We start from the raw sequence: 23,545 nt of genomic DNA on the forward strand, positions 1-23,545 counted from the left end.
AAGGCCACCTGCAGAATGGGAGAAAATATTTGGAAACCATATAGCCGTTAAGGGGCTGATATCCAAAATGTGAAAGGAACTCAGACAATTCGACATAAAAAGAAATCCATTTTAAAACTGGGCAGAGGAGCTGAATAGACATTTTTTCCAACGAAGACATCCATATGGCCAAGTACACGAAGAGGTGCTCGACATCACTAATCATCGGGGAAATGCAAGTGAAAACCACAGTGGGATGTCACTTCATACTTGTTAGAATGGCTGTTATCGAAAGGACAAGAAATAACGAACGTTGGCGAGGATTTGGAGAAAAGGGAGCCCTCTTACACCGTTGCTGGCAATATAAACTGTTGCAGCCACTCTGGAAAAGGGGATGGAGTTTCCTCAAGAAATTCAATATAGAACTACCCTATGATTCAGCCCTACCACTACTGGGTGTTTATCCAAAGGACACGAAAACACTCACTCGAAAAGACATCTGCACGCCCACATCCACTGCAGCGTTATTTGCGATAGGCAAGGCACAAAAACAACCTAAGTGTCCCTCAAGGGCTGAATAAATAAGGAAAATGTGGTATAAACACACACGCACATGTATACAGTCGCAATGGAATATTACTCAACCATAAAAAATAAGGAAATTCTGACATTGGCAACAACGCGGATAAACCTGGAGGACGTTATGCTAAGTGAAATAAGCCAGACAGAAAAAGACAAATATCCTGTGGGATCATGTATCGGTGGAGTCTGAAAAAAAAAAAAAGTCAGACTCACAGAAACAAAGTAGACTGATGGGTACCAGGGCCTGGGGGGTGGGGGAAATGGGGAGATATTGGTGAAAGGGCGTAAACTTGGCAATTGTGAGAGGACAAAGTTCTAAAGAGCTAATGCACGGCATGATGACTGTCGTTAAGCATACTATATTATACATGCGGAAGATGCCAAGAGCGTAGATTTCACACGTTCTCAGCACCACAACAAAATGGTAATTTAAAGCGAAGGATGTGTTAGCTGACCTTAGCGGGGTAAACATTTCCCAGTATATACATGCATCACATCATCACCTTAAACTCACCTTAAACTCACACAGTGCTGCATGTGAATTTGATCTCAATAAAGCTGGGGCCTGGGGAGACAGAAGTGAGTTACAGCATGGCTGGTGATCTGGGAGACGTTGCCCCACGCTGCCCAGGTGTCCCAAGTCCATTGTAGAGTCCAGCCATTTTGATGTCTGTCCCATAAAGTGAAAATGTTAAAAAGTCTTTTTCGATACCCCGAAACAGCAAAACTGATTTTTTTTTTTCTTAAAAAGTGCAAATGATCAGTTGAAACATGCAAGTGAATTGTTCACATTAAAAATCATTGTGTTCCCTCTTACTAGTGATCTCATATTTCTCTGGGAGACAAGGTGGCAACCCTCAATTGAGGTTAGGTGGCCATGAAATAATCCCAGCCTGCCCTCAGTTACAGAGTCACTGGATATGCCTCCCTCTTCTGAAGATCTTGGGGGGAGGGAGCGTCTCTGAAGCAGCGTAGATATAGGTCAGATTGAAGTACGCAATCTCCCTCCTGATGGGTCAACACTCTTGCCTCCCCTTGCCCCCCACTGCCGGGATTTACAAAGGCCAAGGTTAGTAAAGTGAAGCCCCTGCCCCTAGGAAGTGCCCTAGGACTTTTCCACTCAGAGTAAGGCCCTCGAGAGTGTGTGGCCTCTGGACCAACAGTATATGCAGCTCCTGGGAGCTTGTTGTTGGCAAAGCTGAGCCTCAGACCCTACCCCAGAATCTGCAGTTTCATAAGGCCCCCGGGAGATGCACGTGCCCAGTAAAGACACCCTGTGGCAGGATGCCCTAATACCCCTAAGAGGGCCAACCGAGTTTGAAAAGTATGTGCTGGGTACAAAGAAGAAGGCGTGATTACTTTGCCCGGGCATGTCCTGAACTGCTTCCAGAAAGAAGTGTCCTGTGAGCTGGGCTGGAAAGGATAGAAGGAAGGGCTTCAAAGGAGGTGGAAAGGAGAACATTCTGCGGGGGGGGGGGGGGGCTCAAAAACTGCCAGTGGGAGAGGCATTTCCAGACCTTTGGCTCAGCTGTTTCTCACCTGAAGGAGGGGGGGACGCCATTCCTCTACCCCCATCTCTCCCCAGAGCCCTCGTGCCCCCTGCAGAACATCTCTGCTGCCCTACTTGTGCTGTAGACTGGACTTCGCTCCATCCAGCTGAGCCGGGACTCCGTGTGAAATATTACAGCGTCTGCACCCACTCTGTGCCAGCATTGTGCCGGGCACCTGCCCTGCTCTATTTCATTTATTCTGAAGGACAACTCTCTCAGAAGATCCTAGAGAGGCAGAGGGGCGGAAGGGTTAGGAGCACGTCTCCTGGAGCCAGACTGCCTGGGTTCAAATCCTACCTCGTTAACCTACTAGAAGCATCCTTGGAAAAGGGAGGATTAGTTGACTGGCCCCTACCTTGAAGCTTCCTCTCCTATCAAATGAAACGAGTAATAGTAGGTACTCCATAGGGTTGCTACGAGGACTACATACATCACATAGAGTTTGGTGCCTTGGCCCCTGGGAAGCTCTCGAGGTGAGAGTTGTTGTTACGCTTCTTATCCCCATTGAACGGATGAGGAAACCAAGGCTCTAAGACTTTAAAGTCATTATTTTTTTTAATTTATTTTTGAGAGAGAGAGAGCACGAGCAGGGAAGGGGCAGAGAGAGACAGAGAATCCCAAGCAGGCTTCGTGCTATCAGCGCAGAGCCCGAGGTGGGGCTCGAACTCACGAACCGTGAGATCATGACCTGCCAAAGGTCTAAGAACTTAAAAGTGACTTCTCCAGGGTCACAGTTATACCCCACCGCCTTTGCAAGGATCCCCCATGGGCTCTGCCCTCTCTCTTCCACTTAGCTTGACTTGGAGGTCCCTTACACTCTGCCCCCCCCCCCACCAAACCTCCTCCAACGTCAGGCCCTTGCTTCCCAGTCGGTTTTGCTCCCAACTGACAGAAAACAGCTCATCTCAGATATGTGCCTCTGAGTCTGTTACTGCCGCCGCACCTTTGCTTGGGCTGCTTCCTCTGGCCAGAACGCCCACCTCCCCGTCTCTGCCTCTCCTGATTGCACCTTTCAAAGCCGGGGCCAAATGACACCTACGCCTGTGTGGACGGACCTGGCCGGAGGAGCCCCTCCTCTGCATTTTCCCGTGGCAGCCCCTCTCGGCGGGCCACCTCTCGCACACCGAGAGGGTCAAGGCTATGTTTTGCACATCATCACTTTCTCCCACTTTCCTAACACAAGGCTCAGTATGCAGTCGGTGCTTAATAAATGCATGGTGAACAAATGCCTGGCCCAGGCCGGTTAGCTCCTGGCTACCAGGATGGATGTGGGATGCCCACGGCCCGCGGATCTCTCTCTCTCTCTCTCTCTCTCTGCTCGACCCCTTCTAACATTCATTTTCCGACCTTGAATCACAAGTGGCTGCCACAGTAAATGCTTTCCCCTTAGTTCCACGAGGGAATGTTCCAGGCCCTCCGTGATTACGGAAAAGGACTTGGTCCACGCTGCTGACGTGGGTGACCCTCCCTCTCAGGATCCTGTTCCTAAGGGCTCGTGGGGGCTCGTGCTCTCTCTTGGCTCTGCTCAGTGTTTCCCAACCTCATGTTTGAAGCCAAAGAATTCTTTGTTCATCTTGTGTTTAACAGCGTCCCTGGCCTCTACCCACTGGTTGCCAGAAGTCACCTCCCCTCCCCATTTGTGACAACCAAAAATGTCTCCATACAAATGTCCCCTGGGGGGCGCAGTTGCCCCCAGATTGAGAACCATTGATCAACCAGAACTCCTCCCAGGGTGACCAGGAGGAAAGAGGGGTGACTTTAGCAGAGGGGGCTACAGAGAGGTCTTTGAAATCCCTAAACTTACATGCAGGGAGGTCACACAGACAAGGAAAGATGTCTGAGAATGAGGAAGGAGAGAGTGCCTAGCTCCTGCCAGTCCTTGCCAGGTGGAAATGTGGTCCAGCTTTTGCCAGATCTCAAGACTCTTCAAGAGAAACCAGAAGTCCTGTCTTTTATGTGAAATCCCCTGATTTTTAAATGTTGGCAGCTAATGTGATTTCAGAAAACAAACAAACAAAATACTGTGGGAGAAACAAAATATGTCTGTGAGCCAAATGTGGGCTGCGGGCTGCCAGTTTGACAAGCTTTCCTGTAGACTGAGCTTCCCTTCTAGAAGGGACCTGAGCCTGCAGGTCCCTACTCTCTCCGCACTGGTTTGCGTCTTAGACACCATGCACGAGCCCCCTGCTAGGCCTCTGGACCACACAGACACGCTCTGTCCACACTGGCCACGCCAACCCCCTCTGAAGCCCAGTTTCAAGAAGTTGGACAGTTCTAGATTCCTGAGGGAGAGAGACTATGGGAAGTCCCCCCAAAAAGGGGCTCAAGAAGCCTGAGCTCTGCCTGACTCTGGCATGGCTACGCCGTGTGACCTTAGGCAATCCTTCCCCACTCTCTGAGCTTCAGTTGCCTCCCGTCAAATGTTTATGGAATGAGGAGAGAGAGGGGAGCTTGAATGAATGCTGTCTGTTCTTAGGACTTGAATAAGCATTTCCCCTTGGCAGCAAGGAGCCCCGACTGGCTTGCCCGGTGCCCAGAGGGCATCTTTGTCCTCACACTGACCTAGGCAGGGACAATCTGGCTGTACCTCCCAGCTCAGGCATCCTGCATTTCAGAGCAGGGAGTCTGGGGAGTAGCTGATGGGCTCTCTGCTCTATGCAGTTAGATTATTGCTGCTGGCAGCTTCTCCAAGGGTGAAAGCCCCCCTCCTGTCATTGGGAAGGGCCAGCCCATTGGCCCCTGCTGGTACTGATGGCAAAGCTCTGGGCTAATGACATGGTCCCCTGCCAGGAGGTACTCACAACCACAGGACGGCTCAGGTGGGCGAGTCCACATCCTGCCCGTCTGCAGCCCCCAGGGTGGTTTCCCAGCCGACTCTGGGGCTGCGGGGAGCTTTAGGCTGATAGGATGTCCTATCCGGCCTCCAGATTGTATAGATGGGGAAACTGAGAGCCAGGGAGAGTCTGCCCAAGGTCACCCAGCCAATGGAACAAACACCAGAATCTCCTGCCCTGTCTGATCTGCCACATCGGGATCTCCCAGGAGTGAGCACTGGGGAGACAGACAGACAGACAGACAGATGGACCCAGTATAAGCAGTGCCTTTGCCTGTCATTAACTGTGGCCTAAGACTAGTGGTTGTAAACGCCACGCCTGGAGCACCCAGGCGGGTCACTTACATGAGCAAGAGAGCCAGGGGTAAGACCACAGGGAGCAGCAGGGATGGCAGGGGTGGGGGGAGGGGGGTAAAAGGGCACAGTGTTACCCTGTGGGATGGGATAGGGGTTCACTATTACCAGATTTCCTGATTTTTCCAAAGTAAAGCTAAATGTCTGAATGTTTTGATGTAAGTTATCCTCACTTTAAAATATTGGCAACCAGGGCACCTGGGTGGCTCAGTAGGTTGAACGTCCGACTTCGGCTCAGGTCACGATCTCGCAGGTTCGTGAGTTCAAGCCCTGCATTGGGCTCGCTGCTGTCAGCCTGTCAGCCCAGAGCCCGCTTCGGATCCTCTGTTCCTCTCGCTCTGCCCCACCCCCACTCACACTCTCTTTCTCAAAATATAAATGAAACATTAAAAATATATATATTGGCAAGGAGCTTGGGTGGCTCAGTCGGTTGAGCGGCCGACTTCAGGTCATGATCTCGAGGTCTGTGAGTTTGAGCCCCATGTCGGGCTCTGTGCTGACAGCTCAGAGCCTGGAGCCTGCTTCGGTTTCTGTGTCTCCTTCTCTCTCTGCCCCTCCCCTGCTTGCTCTCTGTCTCTCTCTCAAGAATAATAAACATTAAAAAATTTTTTTAAAAATATATATTGGCAACTAGTGTTTCAAATGTTTCTGAATAGAGTGTTAGGAAAAGAAAATACATTTCCTAGGCCCCATTTGGCTGTAGGGCCACCAGTTTGCAATCTCTGCTCCCTTCTCTGACCCTCAGTTTACTCTGCTTTAAAATGGATATAATAGCAGTATCCCTTTCTTATAAGGAAGTTGTGGAATTAAATGCAATGATGCATCTAGAGGGTCCATCATACCACGGGCCCCACAGTAAATGGTAGCTATTGTAACTTATTAGGACATGGGACACTCTTCTTCGGTGAAACAGAAGGGGCTGGAGTGACAGAAGGGGCACGTTAAGTTCGGGACAAGGCAGCTGGGAAGCCCTGACCTAGAACTCAGGGTCTTTTCATGAATCCACAGAACTGATCATGGGCTTGCTGTGTGCCTGGCACCATGAGCATATATCAAGTTTAAGACCTGTCCCTTCCTTGAATTTACAAGGGAGGTGGAAATATGCCCGTGCCAGCAGCTCGTGGGGTCGTCCTTTAGCCCAGGAACACCTGTGAATCCCTCCCCTGGGCCCCTGGCCCGGGAGAAACCTTCCACTTTCAAAGCTCGGGTCTTTTTTAAAAACAAAGAGAATGAAGTTTCTTTCACATTTGGCAAAACACATTTTTACTTGTTTGTTGAGCAACTTCAGGGGACGATGCCAGTCCTTCCTATGTATCTGCCTCCTGAAACCAGTTCCAAAGATATTTAAAGGGCAATTCTGGGAAAAGAAGAATTTAGAACCAATTCTAATTAGTCCCACTGGGACTCGAGGCCACTGCAGATTTCTGCCCTGAGAGCCCGAGACTGGGGCCTAAAGTTACTCCTTAATGTCCAGAGCAAAGAACGTTCTGCCTTCCTCCCTGGCTTGGCCCACACTGGAGAAGCTTGGGGCAAAGTCAGGCCTGTTCTCGGCTTTGCTGGGGGCACTTGCAGCCACAGAACCCCCTAATCTGCTTGTGTGGTGGTGATGGAGGCCGTGTATGCTCTGTGTTCAGAGTTGGAGAAGACAGGAGTTGCTCTGGCTGACGTACCTGGGTTCTGGTGGGCGGGTGGCTGGACGAGCAGGTAAAGCCCGTATTTACGGGCAAGCAGCCTCGGGCATGTGCGGACAGGCCTCCCGGAGCCAGGGCTAGGTGGCCTCCTGACAAGGGAGGGCCCTGGAGTACGGAGTCTGGGTGCAGAAAGCCATCAGGGTGGGGGAGGGGTGGTTATGTAACTCTGATGCCACAGTCACTGAGAAAGTGACCTTGCTATGCTCCACTGCCTTGTTCCTCCCCACTCGGAAGGACATGAAAATCTAGCAGCCCTTCCTCTGGGCACGGCAGTGGCCCTCAAGTTTATCACCATCGGGGTCACCTGGAGGGCTGTTAAAACTCACACTGTCAGACCCCACCCTTGAGTTTGTGACTCACGAGGTCAGGGCGGGGTAGAGAATTTGCATTTCTCATAAATGCACAGGAATGGTGCCGACGCAGCTGGGCCAGGGGCCACACTTTGAGAATCGCTGCTCTAGGACTTAGTCCATCTGCCTGGGCCCCTGATTTGCTGTGTGCAGCTGGGCAAGTGTCTGAGCTTCTCTGGGCTTCTGGGTTTTTTTTAGAAGGAGAAGCCAGCTTTGTCTTTAAACAACTAAACCCCCCCCTCAGTGTTGAGATGCCTAATTACTATTCACAGGTAGCTTAGAGATCCTCACAGGAAAGGCTGGGCCTTAGCACAGGGTTCTTACCCCATGGTTCGAACTTGCTTTTAGCCACTGTGAGGCTAAGTCACTCTAGGAGAGGTGGGCACTTTAAGCCTTAAAGGGGCAGGGCAGGCCAGCATCTCTGGCCTCAGCACCTGCCCTGCATGCAAGAATCTTGAAGAGGTTCACTAGGTTTGTCTTTGGGATCCTTTTGTTTCTTTGAGGAGGTGAGTGGCACAGGCTCATCAGAGCCCCAGTGATCTATGGCATAGAAGATTATGGCATAATCTGCCAGAAGTCCCCCCTTTTCATCTTAACATCTAAGTGGAGTGTCTGCCTCCTAGATGCTGGGGTCCCCTTGCCTCCTGCCACCGCCTCTGGGACAGGAGTGGACTCATGGCAAACACTGAGTGCAGAATAAAATGAACAAGCGAATGAACACACAGACCCTGTGAACGGGTCGTGAACAGGGCCCAGCTGTCCTCCTTGTGCAGTTACATGGGCTTTCCCACCTAGGGTCTCCTTTGCTTTTCACAGAACAGCCTTGGGGAATGGGCCAGTATTCTTATCTCCCTTTCAAAGGTGGGGAAGCTCAGGCCCTGGGGAACCAGGCCCCAGTGACCCGACTTGCTCGACCTCACTAGTAAGTAAAGGGCAGTTGCAGGAAGAAAGTACAGAACTCCAAGCCAAAGCCCCTCCCAACAGCCCCTCCCAAGTGTAATCAGTTGTACCTCCCACGCCCCTTGAAGAGCCCTCCGCAGGTGATGGCCGTGGACATGAAGTGGGGAGAGGGATGGTGTCGCTGCAGGTGCCCACAGCAGGTTCTACTGACCGGCTTCACCTCCGGAGCCCAGTGCAGTGCCTGGCACACGGTCGGTACAGAGTCTGCGTCTGTTGAGCGGATAAATGAATGGACGAATGAAGACAGGCCGGGTTGAAGTATCAGCTCTGCATTTACCAGCTGGGTGATCTCAGACAAATCCTTTTACCCCTCTAAGCCTTGGTTTCTTCAACTGTAAAACAACAACAACAACAACAATAATAATAATAATGACAGTAACAGAATGATAGTTAAGAGAGCAGACTCTCTAGAGCCAGAATTGCCTGCGTCTGAATCCTGGCTCCACCATATAGTACTGTGTGACCTCAGGCAACCTCCCCAACCTCTCTGTTTCCTGCTTTCCTCACTGATAAAGTGAGGATAACGACAGTATTTGTATAGTGTTGTGGGGACTGAACTGAGCTACTATGGGCAAAGTGCTCTATGCAATATTACTCATAACCCTTGACAATGATGATTCTACCTCAGTGCATTGGTAAATTAAATGACCTCCAAGGAACAAGCGCCTAGCAGAAGGGTTCCTGGTGCAAAGGCAGAAGTGCCCAGTAAACAGTAAATGTTATTCTTACCTCGGGCGCTGACTGGCCCAAGGCCCTCAGTGTCTCTTGAGTCACACATAGGAAGGGGAGACACAGGGTCTGAAAATCGTGGCGGGGGACAGCAGCCCCACTCCCCAGGTCCCACCAACCCCTGGTTCAAACTTGCTGAAACCAGTTGGAGAAGGTGAAGTACTGCCACTGGCCACTAGGGGCAGCAGAGGTCCCATCCCGCCCCGCTACCCAGCTACTTACGCCTTCCTTAAGTCCCGTCTTCTTAGGAGGTTGGCAAGGATCCGTCTCTTCCGGCAGGCCCACAGGCAGGCATTTTCTGTAACCCTGAAGGGGGGGGGGGGCATTTCCCCAGATAACACCCCTCCCTTCTGAGGGTTAGACTCCCAACCCTGCATTACCAGTCACATCACCTTGGATAAGTCCCCTTGTCCCCATAAACCTCGGTTTCCTCATCTGGGACATGGGGATAGAGTGATTTGCAGGGTTGAAGGAGCTAGAAGGAGCAGAGCACTCAACCAATAACACGTGTTGCCCAAGTAGCATCGTGATCATCAGCATGGAGTCTGCAGCCAGACCACGTAAGCTTCAACTCTGCTCGCCCCACTCGCTGCCTGTGTGCCCTTATGTAAGTGACTTGCCTTCTCTGTGTCTGTTTTCTCATCTGTAAATGGAGATGATAATAATAGTGTATGGTATACTCGTATCTCTCAGGGTTGTTGGGAGGGTTAAATGAATGCGTGAAGTACTTAGAACACATATAGTAAGTACTCTGCAAATGTATGCCAGTATTATTATAAGTCATGGTGTTTTGATGTTATTGTTTTTATTCTGAATAAGCTGCAACATTTTAACTTCCTGCAGAAACCTCCCTCTTTGACAAAAAAAAAAAAAAAAAAAAAAAAAACCTCCCCTAAAAGGGGCTTAGAGGAGATGAAGATGTGGCCTCTGGAAAAGAACTTTTTCCCTTTGTTGCAGCTGAGAATCTCACTCGGGACCCAAGACAGTCTGACAGGCAGGGAGGGCATGGAGGCCAGCTGCACTCTGTGAAAATACTTCAATGCCTGGCTCTGCCCGAGGACTGAGCTAAGCCGTCGCCCCCAGGGCGGGCCCTTTGCAAGCCCTCAGAGGGGATCAGGATCTCTGCCAGGTCATTTGGGGCCTCGGGAACATCGTCAAAGGGTACCAGTGAGCCCATGACAGGCGCACAAAAGTGTCCAGCCAGGAAGACCTCACCAGGACAGATGGCAAGATGGATCGTGGGTAAATCCCCTATCCCCGTAGGGCAAAGGTCTAAATAGGTTTGGAGGAAAATCCCAGTCTAATCCTCCCGCAGCACCTGGGCCCCCGAGTCCTACTGGGATGGCCAGGGAAGACCAGCACCATCCCTGCTGGTGGCCCTGGTCACAAAGGCATCCCAGGGCCTGCCAAAGGCCTTCCGAGTCACCAGGCTGCAGAGCTCCATGGAGATAGCAGGTAGCACCTGTCTGACTCAGTAGCAGTGGGCGTGTCCCGCCAGCCTCCTCCAGCCATGTCCCTCCAGCCCGCTTTTCAAGGGCTTACCCTGTGCCGGGCACCATTTACAGCTCCATATGTGCATTTTATCAGTGAACCACCCCCCGCCCACAACCTCTGAGGTGGTAGCCACGGTCCTCCCCATTTTATTTATTTTTTATTTTTTTATTTTTTTTAACGTTTATTTATTTTTGAGACAGAGAGAGACAGAGCATGAACGGGGGAGGGTCAGAGAGAGAGGGAGACGCAGAATCTGACAGGCTCTAAGCTGTCAGCACAGAGCCCGACGCGGGGCTCGAACTCACGGACCGCGAGATCATGACCTGAGCCGAAGTCGGCCGCTTAACTGACTGAGCCACCCAGGTGCCCCAGTCCTCCCCATTTTAAAGATGAAGAGCCTGAGGTTTCCAGAGGCAAATCGTTTGTCCAGCATCATGTACCCGTGTGTGCCAGAGCCAAGATTCGAGGCCCGGGCGCCGGGGCGCCCAGCCTCCCGGGGTGGGGAGCCTCCAGTATGGCCCCCAGTGACCCCCGCCTCCTGGTAGTCATACCTTCCTATAACCCCTCCCACGAAACGAGGGCAGGACCTAGTGACTCATTCCTAATGAACACGGAAAAGGTGATGGATGTCCTGTCCAACAACGTGAGGTTACAAGGAGACCATGGCGTCCATCTGGGGCACACCGTCTCTTGCCCTTTCTCAGAGCCCCGTGGCAGGAGCAGGCTGCAATTCTGTGTGTGGCTCTGTGAGGCGTGGAGGGCGGCCAGTGGCCAACAGCCAAAGGGGAGCTGAGGCTTGCAGTCCGGCAGCCCATAAGGAGCTGACTCTTGCAAGAGCCACAAGAATGAGCTTGGGAGTAGATCCCACCCAGGTAGAGCCTTGAGGTGACCGCAGCCCCAAAGGCTACCGCGGCTGCCACCCCATGAGAAGCCTCGAGCCACAGGCCCCCAGCTCAGCCACGCCTGGATTCCTGACCTGCAGAAGCAGAGAGATAATAAATACCGGTGTGGTTTGGTTTTTTTTTTAAATGTTTATTTATTTTTGAAAGAGAGAGAGACAGAATGTGAGCAGGGGGAGGGGCAGAGAGACAGGGGGACACAGAATCCAAAGCGGGCTCCAGGCTGTGAGCTGTCAGCACAGAGCCCGACGCGGGGCTCGAACCCGTGAACCGCGAGATCATGACGTGAGCCGAAGTCGGGTGCTCAACCGACCGAGCCACCCGGGCGCCCCAATACTGGTGGTTTTAAGCTGCAAAGTTTGGGGGTGATTTGTTATACAGCAACAGACAACTAATACACTTCCTTGTCACTCCTGGTGACACCCACACAGCCATCATAGAAAGGACAGAAAAGACCGGCTCAACTGTAGAGGGCAGAACTGGCAAAGCCCTTTCCCATCCACTAACCCAGCTCTTCATTCCGCTTCTGCCAGTGAGGGGCTGAGACACAAGGAGCCTTTTCCACAGTCCCACGCAAGCTAGCGGGGACCTAACATCCCTGCTGAGGGCTCCAGACTCCCTGGCAGCATTGCGAGGGTTACAGATGAACCTGTGCGGATTCCTGGGAATCCAGAATTGCCACTTTGTCTTCGTTGCAGGTGTTTGGAGAGAGCACAGTAATGTTGGCTGGAAGATCTTAGTAAAATCTCCTCTACAAATACTAAAAACATAGCCAAGAAAAAAAAAAATACCTGAAAAATTCCAGTGGATTCAGATACTCAACTTCAAGCATGTATCAAATATAGTGAGGCCTTTTAATACAACGTTTCTGGTCTTCCTTCCTTAAATCAAATGTATCTTGTCATCTTTTCCTGTGATCTAAGGGCAGTTTCCCTGGAAGCCAAGGGATACTTTGAATGGGAACCGTGCTGATCCCTAGCAATCCCTGCCCCGGCCTCCTTTGTGTTTTCTTCGGAGGCACCCCGTTGACATCCTGAGATCAGGGTCATGGGGACACTGGCTGGCCTCAGAGCTCAGAACCAGAGCATCCTCCACCCCCCTCTGGCTGACTGCCCATCCCCCCACCCGATTTCCCACTATGCCATTGCTCCTTAATTAGTTTTCTGGAGGAATGGATGGGGAAGTTCCTGCTGCCTTTCCCCCCCCCCCCCAGATCCTCCCTTCCTGCTGCCTTGCAGAGGCCCAACACAACGTACCCTGGAGGACGGAACGAGCCAAACCCCGGGCCCAGCTGCCTCCACCATCAATTCCCAGCATCCCCCAGAGAGGCTGGGAAGATCTTCTGGGAGGAGAACCAGCTAGGTAATTTGCAGATCCCAGTGCAAGATGAACGTGCGAGGCTCCTAGTTCAAAACTAATTAAGGATTTCAAGGCGATGACAGCAGAGCATTAACCCAAGAACAGGGCCCTTCTGAGGTCGCACGCTCAGAAGCTGGCTCCGTCTTGGAGTTTCCAATAAAAACCGCCCTGGAGTTATCATTCCTGGAGGGCCTGCCCAAGTGCCCAGGGCAGAAAATGGGTTGTCACTTGGTTCTTGGACCTCCTGTTGCAGAACTGAGCAGAAACGTCCCCCTGGGTCCAGGGTGTCCTCATAATGAGAAACATACCTCAAGGAAGAAACACCTCCCACCCGAGGCAGATGGTTTTCTGGAAGGCTGCAGGCCGTCGCTGGTGCCAGAGGTTTGCCTGCTAGCAGAGTTGCGAGAGGGCAGACAGAGGCTGACGCTGCCTGGGGGAGGCCTGGGCCATCGGAGAACCCCCAGAAAGTGAGGGAAGGTGGGTGCGACTGCCATCTGAAGTCCTGACCCTGAAAGTGGGGAACACAGACACACAGACACAAGCACACACGCGCACTCACACACACAGCCAGGCCAAACTGTGCTGAGTAAGGGAGAGCCGCGGAAATCCCCCAGGGCTGTGGGCTTGAGAAGCGGCTTGGGTTATTGAAATGTAAGTAGAAAGCATGTGCAGACTTCTGAGAGGTCACAGGGCGGGGGGCCATAACGGTAGCAGTGAAATGAGCACATGTAGCCAGTGGGCTACATAGAAACTTCTAGACATGTTTACTTTGTTGTTCTTTCTCCGTCCTCTTCTTCTCCTTCTCCTCTTTCTTCTTTGTAAGTTTTAAAGAGTTGTCCACATTTTGAACTTAGATTACACATAAAAAATTCATATTTCTAATAGTTCTTTTAAAAAACACAACAGAACCCCTGGCGACACCAGAGCCACATTTCTGCATGACAGCCATCTACGGCCTCCTCTCCAGGGAGGCTGGTGGCTTCCTGTTTGCCACAGTCCCCACCGCTCCCTAAAGTCTCCGTGACACTAAATCCAAGTGGCAAGTGCTCCGTATTTAGGCTTGTGCTGCTGTTTTCTTGTCGTGGAATTAAGAGGAAATTGCATGTTTCCATCCAAAGTGGGAAGACAGATGCAGAGTTCCATGTACTTCAAGAAATACGGGAAGGAGAATGTTTCTCTGTGGAAGTAAATAGCCTTCCTACGGGCTTCATATGCAACACGTGTCTAAGTCAAAAGACTACAACCTAAATGCCCTTCTGAAGCAAACCACAGCGAGCCCTGTACAGCCCACCCACTCATTTATGCCCCCAGTTGGGTCCCTGAAGGCACCTGGAACAGGGATTCCTGTGTGGGGTGTCCCCCCAGGATGGCTCAGAGCAATCTTTCTTTGGTTCTGTTTTGCCTGTTATCCCAGAAAAGGTGGAAGAACTGGGGGGATTCCTAGCATCTCCTATCACTTGGTGTGACCAGTGGTGGTCAGTTTCCTCCCCTTAGAGTGGTGTGGGTGTTGAGGGTAGTTTTCTCCCCTGGCTGGGGGTATCACCAGCATTTGATGTTACCGGTCAGCTTTCCAGTGGGAAGTCGGGGTTCCAGACAGGGGGCTGAGGCAGGCCAGTTTCCACATCATGGGAGGAGGGAGGAAGACGTCGCCTGTGGAAGCTGGGAAAGCCACGATGGGTGGTGGCCAGACCACAGTGCTTGCTCCGGGGCAGGGTTCCTTGCCCACAGACAGGAAAGTGACCCATGAACAGTTTTAGAGACTTGGGGGCGGGGGGGGGGGGGGAATAGTTTGTTTCCCACAGCTTGTTGGAGAGGCATATGCCAGTGACCTAGAAATTCCCAGAGCTCAGGCCTGGGGCCATGGGAGCCACAGGTTAGAGAGCCAGGCCTGGTGCACGCTGCCTGGAAGGGGAGGCCGGGGACATCACTGAGAGTGTGTGAGTTCTTGCCTTGTTCTTGCTATGTTGCCTCGGTTCCCCATGTGTGCAATAGGGGGGGAGACTGGACCTGCTTCCTGGGGCTGCGGGGAGATAATTAGTCCTTCTAAAGAGCATCATAATCCTCAGATCAAAGGGGGCTGGGAGCTGCAAACTCATTTTACAGCAAGCACTGCCAGCCACTGGTGCACCCACTCCAACAGGCAGGTTTAGGTTTGCAGACCCAAGGTGCCACCTCCTAGGGGCTTGGCTGGCTGAGTAACTGCACCCCCCCCCCTCCATTCCCGGGGTCCAGGCCCTGGCCTTCCCTGGGAATCACCTCACCTGCCTCCTGGCTCTGGCAGAAGGGCATTCAGAAGCATCTGGCATGGTGGACAGGGTGGGAATTACCGATGCCTCATTTGAGAGATGGGGAAACTGAGGCTCAGGGAAGTGAGATGCAGACATACCCCCCCCCCCCCCACGCCTGGTCGGTCACACAGTACAGGTGAGTGCAGGAAATGTCCCAGGGCCACCACCCCTTTCCCTGTCCACTCGTGCTGCCCTCTCCTGGTCGGCTGTTGGGACTTCGGCTCCTCAGCAGGGCTGTCACAAGGGTGTCGGAAGAGTGGAGACATCGGCAAACCGGGGTACCAGGCAGCCGTCCCCCAGATGCCCGCACTCTGGGCTTTCAGAGATCTTGGTTCAGGCCTGCCCCCCTCCGACCCGTGCGCCACTGGCTGTCGTTCTGACCCGCAGTCTCTCCAGAAATGACCATGTTGGGGGGTGCGCCGAGCGTCCCCGGAACGGGGCCACGAAGCGCTCGCCGAGGCCGTGGGGCGAGTCCCGGCGCCGCCGAGGGGCCGGGGGCGGGGCCGGGGGCGGGGCCGAGGGCGGGGCGGGGCGAGGGGCCTCGCCAGCCCGGAAGGAGCCGGAGGCGGAGCCGCGGGAGTGAGGGCCGTTCCCACGTGAGAGGCGGGCGGCCGAATTCCTCGCGCGCGGCGGCCGCGGACTGCCCGGCGTCGGCCGGACGGAGAGCCCGGGTGCGGCGCGCGCGGGCGGCCGGCGGGGACGGCGCTCGGCTGCGCCCCGATGCGGCGGCGGCCTCGGAGGCCGTGAGCCCGGCGCCCGCCGTCGGAGCCCCCCGCGCCGCCGCGGCAGCGCCCCCCTCCCCGGGCACGCGGCATGCGGGCGGCCGACTCGGGCACCTGGGAGCGCGTCCGCCAGCTGGCGGCGCAGGGCGAGCCGGCGCCTTCCTGCGGGGCGGGGGCCGGGCCGGCGCGCCCCCCGGGGCCCGCAGCTTGCGAGGCGGGTGCGGACGCTGCGCGGCCGGCCGACCGGCCCCGCGCCGGGGCGCCCTCCGTTCGAGCGGATGGCGACTGCAGCCAGCCCGGTAGGTGCGCGCGGGGCGGGGCGGGGCGGGGAGGGCGGCGCGGCCGCAGGCCCGGGGAGCCGCCGGGGCCGGGCGCGCGGGGGCGCTCCGGGCCGGGATCGCCGCGCGCGGGTGGCAAAGTTCTCGCCGCGCGCCGCGCCCCCAGCGCGGGGAGGGGCGCCCGGGGAGACGCGCGGGACGCGGAGTTAGTTCTGCGGCGCGGGGGCGGGGGTTTCGGGGGTCGCAGCTCTCCGGCCCGAGCCCCCGAGCGAGCTGCAGAGGGAGGTCAAGGCCACGCCTGCCGGAGTCGGCGAGATCCCGCGGCGCCCGGAGGGAGACCTCGCTCTGGGCGGGCCCCGCGACTTTCGTGGGAAGCGTGGGAAAGGGGCCAGCCCCGCACGAAGTTGGGGCCGCCCCTCTCCGGCCGCACCTGAAACCCACCTGGCAGCCCCGTAAAGGGCCAGGAGAGCCCTGCTCTCCAGCTGCCCCTCGGAGAGGAAAGTGATGAATTGCATTTGCCGGGAGGGTAGAGATTTCTCTTAACGTTTGAAGGACTGATGCGGAGAGAGATCGAGGCGCTGCAGACACAAATTAAAGGGTCCAGTTGCGTATCATAGGCTAATCTGACCCCAGCTGAGAACCGCGTTTTAATGTTAAAATGTTCTGAGTAGGTGCAGCCGGGTTCATTATGTTCCTGTCTCAGCCACCCCGTCCCCGCAAGTTATGTCGGGGGCGGGGGGGGGGGTCCCACCGAATCCCTGAATCCCCTTGACTCTAGAGGAGGAAGAAATTTAGATGGAAGATGAAGGGCTTCCAAGAAGTGTCTGTCACCATCAGTTTGAAGTTTGAATACTTTTTCCAGGAAAAAATGGGGGTGGAGGGAGTACAACTTGATTATTCATTATTTCTTGAATACCTGTTGGGTTCCAGTAATTTGCATGCAGTGTCTCCTTAAAATTTTATCACAACTCTGGGAGCCAGGCTGTGTTATCTCCATGAAGATAAGGACAGAAAACGCAACTTGCCCAAGGTGCCGCGATTTCAGATTTTCTGTCAGTGGACACTAGAATGCCTCTCCCAGACAGCAAGTTTAACCAGCTGGGAAACACCAGGCTTATTTACCTAATAATTATTTCTTTCCTATGAGAAAAAGCCAGCAGCAAGGCCCCCTAATTCCAGGCTGCCTGTGTTGGTCTCCCAGGGAGACAGAATCCTGAGTATCACAGTTGTAGCCACAGGAGCTGGGACCACTGACCTGCTGAGCTGCCACTGGTGTCCTGGAGCCCCTGAAGTCTTGGGTCACCAAGGGTCTAGAAAAGGGACACTGAGCCCTGGAAGTAGCTTGAATCCCTGAACCCTTGGCCTCGGGGCTGGGCCTGTTGGAGACAGTCCCACCTCCTCCCCAGTTGCACAGAGCAGTTAGAGAAAAGATAGCTTGCTATAAAACAGAGCACAGATGCGAAGGGTAAGCAGATAGAGCTCGGGCAACTTGTTTATCTTTTTGAGACTCCGTTTACCCATTTGAAAAGTGACGGATGATACAAGGGTCAACTAACATTCTGATGACCCGAAAGCTAGTGTCTGCAAAGCACCTTGCCTTGTTCATAGTTGACGCATAATAAAGGCTGGTTGTCAGCTTCCCTTGTGGGGCACCTGTCAGTGCCCCCGTTGACTCAGTTTCCCATTAGGATGTGATGCTGTAGGTTCCATCTCCACCCTCCTGAACTGGGCCAAGATGAGATTCGTCTTGTGTGTAAAATACCTCAGGGATCCAAGGCTGACTGTTGTGCCCCGGGAAGGGGGGGGGGGGTTGTTATTATGTAAAAGTGTAGGAGATGGCTGGGTGGAGATAGGTCTGTTTACTTTGTGTCTACAAAGACTCTGTTTGTGTATTCATAATAACAATATCCTAATGATACGGTGTAGCTGAGAAACGCCGGGTCTCCAAGGCCTTGGGGGGTGGTGGTGGTTCCAATGGCCCCCGTGGTGCCCCTTTAGGGCAGAGAGCAGTGGAAATCTTCTGATTTACAGATGGCATCCCTGGCGGGAAACAGGATCAAGCCGGCGGCTACACCAGAAAGTTTTGAGTTCACTCCACTCCACCACCCACCCTTCACCCTCTTCCGGTGCCCGGTTCTTAAAGGTCACGTGCAGTTTCTGAGAACTTCCGTGCCGGCCGGGCATTGAGGCTGGCCTGCCATGGACGTGGATGTTTGAGAATCCACGAGTGGTTTGAGACATTGGCTGTTATTAGGGGTTGTTCCTCTGGGAAGCAAATGAGAGCTCTTCTGGCTTGGAACCGCAAGCTGAAATTACTGTTGAAATAAACATTTTAGCCAGGCTGTGAGGTGACTAGTCCCAGGATCTCTGCCCGTCGGTCTCCAGCTGCACGTAGTTGCCCTGTTGGATGACAGAGTCTGGGAATTGGCACGTTCAGAGGTGTGGGGGAGGGGTAAGGGAGAGGGGATGCTGGCTTGGCAGGCTGGAAGCCTGGACACCTTGACATTGCTCACGGAGGGTGCCCTGAGATCAGGAGGGGGACAGGCTCTGTGCCGGTGACAGCCCTGGCCTCCAGAGTGGGGCCAGTTCTAGGGGAGGTGACCGTTTTCAGGCTCAGGACCAGAGCAGGAGAGGCCGAGATGAGACACGCACTCAGTCTGCACCTGGTTCTGCCTCAAATCTGTGTGACCTTGAGAAACTCGGTAACTCAGTTTCCCTGTGTGGCACCGTGGGACTAACTCCATCTGAGGGGAGGTCACCCAGACCCCCCGCAGAGTAAAGCAGGTGCTCCCTGAAGCTTCTTAGGCTGCGGCGTGAATTCTTTCCATCCTTGGTCGTGCATCCATTCAGTCACATTTCTTGAGCAACTGCCACGGCCACTGTCGTAGCTGCCAGGGATACAGTAGCAAAGGGGACAGCCGCAGCCCCTGTTTCCATGGAGCTTCTATCGTGGGAGGAGATTTCCAGCAGGCATGGGCGCACAAGATGTGTCAGGAGGTGGCCAGTGCTGTGCAGAAAAATAAAGCCAGGTGAGGGGTTAGCATGATGGGAGCGGGTGCTGGGTAGCATCTGGGCAGCGGGGTCAGAGAAGGGAGTGAGCTGGGTCCCTAAGGCGAGAGGGTGTTCGCCCTTCCGCTAAAGGCACCCCCAAGCCATTGTTTCAGAGTTGTTGGTAAGTTAGTAGATTTGGACTGGACAGCGTATCTGTCCGCATCTGAAGCCAGCCAGACCTCGAGGCCCAGTTCAGATGCCGTTGCCTCCTTAAGCGTTTCTCTGAACCCCAGCTTTCAAAAGCCGCAGGACCTAATGGCTCCTCGTCAGCCTCTACTTTTTTTATTAGTCATTTGCGTTCTTACCGCCTCTTGCCCCTCCCCTTCACATAAAGCACCCCCCTGGCCGAGGGCACCAGGCCCTTGTGGATCTGGGTACTGGCTCTCATTGCTGTCCTGTACCCTCCTGGGGGCCGGTGATGGTACTCACCCAATGGGGTGCTCTGTCTTAATCAGTCCTCCAGGGACCCCAGCCGGGAGGTGCAGGCGCCGGTCCCGGTCCACAGGTGAGGAGACTGGTGCTCAGGAAAGTTTAGTAATTTGCCCGAGATCACACAGCTGGTAGGTGTCACAGCCAGGATTTGACGGTGGGGTCCCAGGCTGAGGACCTCAAAGCGGTGTGGAAAGACCTTGTGTTGATGTTTAAGACGCAGAGCCACATGAGGTTTCAGGTCCGTTTTCTCTTTAAATTTTTATCTTTAAAAAGAGGGGGCGGGGGTTGTCCTCTCCTTGACTTTCCTTGTTTTAAGCAACTCAAGCATTTGCTTATCTTTGTGCCGTTAGCAATTTCAGCAATAGATTGGTCTTGTGTTATCCCTTCTGTAAAGGGTCTCTGCTGGGTTAGGGGTGAGATTTCAGTCTCCACCTTGGAACCGGGGATTCTCTTAGAAAGCCAGCCACCGGGACCACAGGGTTTAGTGTGGACATCCTTGGCGACCTGAGCGGGACAGAGACTGCTGAGGCTCGGGGGTGAAAGTCACTGCTCTTGAACACCATTCCCATTGGTTTCCCTGTGCAGATCCCTGTGGGCCAGCACCCTCACCCGGGTGACCGCTCAGTGAGAAGGATTGCGCTTTGCTTCTGCCAGGACACTTGAGGACAGGGCACCAGCTTTGGAGTCAAACACACCCTGGTTGCTAGCTTCTGCTTACTACTAGCTATGTGTCCCCAAGCAAATGATTTAAGATCCCAAGCCTCAGTTTACCCATCTATTAAATGGGATCATATCACCCACTTCGGAATTGTTGGACAGGAATCTGTGTGGTTGGCATCCTTCATACACTCACGGAGCCCGAAGCCACAGGAGGGAGGAGGTTTCCCGTTTATCCAGAGTCCAAACAAATCGATTGAGTGTGTATGTGTGTGTAAACTTCTTAAACGTTTTGAAGTGTGAGATACTGGGATTTGATGACATCGGGTGATTCCAGAGGGCTGGTCGCCGGCTCATTTGGCCTTCCAAGGAACCAGGAAATTTCCATAATAGTCATTATGCCTGCTTTGTGTTCCTTGTAACATTCCAATCGAGTTTACTGGAGGATATACCAGGACCCTCTAGCCATTCTGAAAGATGAGTTTAACCCCCTTAAGCCATTTCAAGAGTCACAGAGTGCATGGTTCAAGGAAAACAGCAAACATGAGCCTGGACCCCAGCCCCTCCCACCCATCCGGTGGCCAGTTGACAAAAGTAGAAAATCAGATACATAGGTGTTTACCCAGATTTTAGCCCTAGCAGATAAGCACAGCCAACATATCATTAAAGCTGTCCAAAGCAGCCGCCGTGGGGATGCTGTGTTTGCTGTGGGTCACTAAGGGCTGTAAACACTCCAGAGAGGTTGGCAGGCTGTGTTTACAAGGTGTGTGTACGTGTGCGTGCCTGTGTGTGGAGTTATTTTTTATGAATTCACTCTCCGTAGATGCACTTCATGTTGCGTGCGTCCGATGAGTGCCAGTCCGGGAGGGAAAAAGTCAGGAATGACTCCTGTTCTAAAGGACCACCCCTTCCATGCCCCTTGGGGCAGCCACCCTGAAGGCGGGGACTTCGTGCTTTCTCTTGTCTGCTGTTGGGATGTCCTCAAGAGAAGCCAGGTGGAGGGCCTGGGTCGTGGCCATTCCTCTGAGCCCTTGGCCAGTGCCAGTGGCCCCAGAGGCGCTAGAGCAGACCCGGATTTGGAAGAAATTAATGGCCAGAGAGGTACGACAGGTGGGTGAGTCCTGAGCTCTGAGCTGGGGGGACGCTACGCCCGGGCTCAGGAAGAGGGGAGCTGGTGGGTGGGTTCAGTGACGGCGACCGTCCCAGTGCTCCCTCCATCTGTGCGCTGGGCTTTGGGGACCACTGCGGGGAACACCCACCACCTGGGAGCCTGCCTGCAGGTGCCACCAGCCCCATCTGTTGTTGCCGCCCGGACTCGGAGGCTGGCTCGGGCTCCCAACTAGTTTGGGCCGTGACTTTATCACAGGTGTTGAGTGCGTTTGGTACCTTTGAATCGTACAGAAGCTTCAGAAAGCTCTCCCTGGGGGCCTGGAGACAGGTGAGAACAACAGGTGCCAGTTCCTTCCCGGACTGCACGGCTCTGCCTCACCGGTGCCCTGGTAACTTGGAAGTCCCCCTGTGCCCAGGCAGGGAAGAATGTGTATTTCCGGTTTGGGGAAGGTCCCTTTAATGGCGAAGAAGTGTTTGTTCAGGGCCACCCAGGAGCCGAGCACTTTGTTACCTGCACTCCTGTTGGTCTTGTGCTACCCCCGTAAGGCAGCCCTGCGGCATTCCTCCCCATCCTAAAGGTGACACAGTTGGGCTCCCGGGTGGCTCCGTCAGTTAAGCGTCCGACTTCGGCTCGGGTCGTGATCTCACGGTCTGTGAGTTCGAGCCCCGCGTCGGGCTCTGTGCTGCCGGCTCGGAGCCTGGAGCCTGCTTTGGATTCTGTCTCCCTCTCTCTCTCTGCCCCTCCCCCCCCCATAAATAAAACATTTTAAAAAATTAAAAAGGTGACCTAGTTGAGGCTTCAAAGCAGTTAAACAGATTGTAGGAAGTGGCTGTTCGAGGACGTCACACTCTCTGCCCCAGGACCATTGCTTCTCACTGCGGTTTTTCCTTCACCAGCTGACGATTCCTTGAGGGCCACCAGGGCACCAGGCAGAGGCTGTGCGGCTGGGTGTCACGGGCTGGGTGTCGTGGGATGCCCTCCCTGACATCTTTGATGCTGGCTTCCAGTCAGCCAGAGGCATTTGGAAGCGAGGGCCTCTGGGGCCCAGGGCCACTCAGCTGGCTCCAGGAGACCACACTGTCCCCCTGCCCCCCCTGCCCCGGCGAGAATCCAGAGCAGCCAGCTGACCCATGACAGGAGGTCCAACCCAGGCAGAGTCCCCAGAGGGAAACAGCAGCAGGGATAGAGTCCGTCACTCTCTACGAAGTGAGGAAACCGAGGCCCAGAGTGAGGAAGGGACCATACTGCACGATGCCGTGTGGTTTCCCGGGGCCAAATATCAAGACCCCCAACTACACGTGATACCTTGGCAAAGCTGGGAACTTTCCCTCTTGACCTCCTTCCTTAGAGGGGGTTTCAGCCTGAGGATCACAGGGGTCCGAGGTAGGCTCCGCCTCTATTCTGCCTGTAGTGCTGGGGAGGGGGCCTGGGAATCTGTGTGTTTATTGAGTGCCCTGGGTGATTCTGATACGAGGGTTCCCCGGGCCAGACTTTGAGAGCCTCTCTGCCCTCTGCGTTTCTGGGATTGGGTTAATTTTAGAGTGAGAATATTAGCAGGCCGAGCACTCTGGTTTACCCCCTGCATCCCGACATCGTCCTTGGCCGCACCCTGCTCCCTCCCACAGGTGTCCCCAAGTGGACAAGAGGCACATGGACACCCTAGCCAACTCTCCCTCTTTCCCTTCCTAGCCCACGCGCCCCTCCCGCCCCCACCTGACCTTCTCCGAATCTGTTAGAAAGAGGCACGTGCTAATCTGTCTCGTGCGCTCCCAGGATCGGCCAGGGGTGAGAAAGCAACCGGAGTAAGACTCTGTCTTTGCTCAGATCCCCCCACCCCACTCCCCACACCGTCACCAGCACGTCTGCTCAGCCGCTGTTCCTTCTTCCTTGAGTACCTCGGGGCGGGGGGGAGGGGACCAGGCACGGGGCAGGGCGCTGAGCGGGCAGAGGGGGACCGCACACTCGGCCTAAAGAACCTCCGTTCATCCAGATCCCTTAGACTTGGGACCAAGCCCGCTCGGGGCTCAAACTCACCATCCACGAGATCTTGACCTGAGCCGAAGTCGGACGCTCAATCCACTGAGCCAGCCAGGTGCCCCTCTGGCACTTTTTCATCATCCCAAACTGTGACCGTACCCACTGAGGAGTAAGTCCCCACCCGCCGCTCCAGCCCCTGGTAACCCACCATTCTGCTTCCCGTCTGTGCATTTGCCTCCTGTAAGCACT

The 23,545-nt window shown here is 54.3% G+C and overlaps 1 protein-coding gene across 1 annotated transcript in view; it reads left to right on the top strand.

Annotated features, from left to right (window-relative positions):
• Positions 1–16,019: 16,019 nt before the first annotated feature.
• The window catches only part of KAZN (kazrin, periplakin interacting protein), a 159,221-nt gene continuing 151,695 nt past the window's right edge, over positions 16,020–23,545 (top strand). The window contains exon 1 of the mRNA XM_042996204.1: positions 16,020–16,089. The gene's annotated coding sequence lies outside the window, so the exon portion shown is untranslated. The remainder of the gene's footprint in view (positions 16,090–23,545) is intronic.

The sequence above is a fragment of the Panthera tigris genome, chromosome C1, assembly GCF_018350195.1.
Source record: "Panthera tigris isolate Pti1 chromosome C1, P.tigris_Pti1_mat1.1, whole genome shotgun sequence".
Classification (NCBI taxonomy): domain Eukaryota; kingdom Metazoa; phylum Chordata; class Mammalia; order Carnivora; family Felidae; genus Panthera; species Panthera tigris.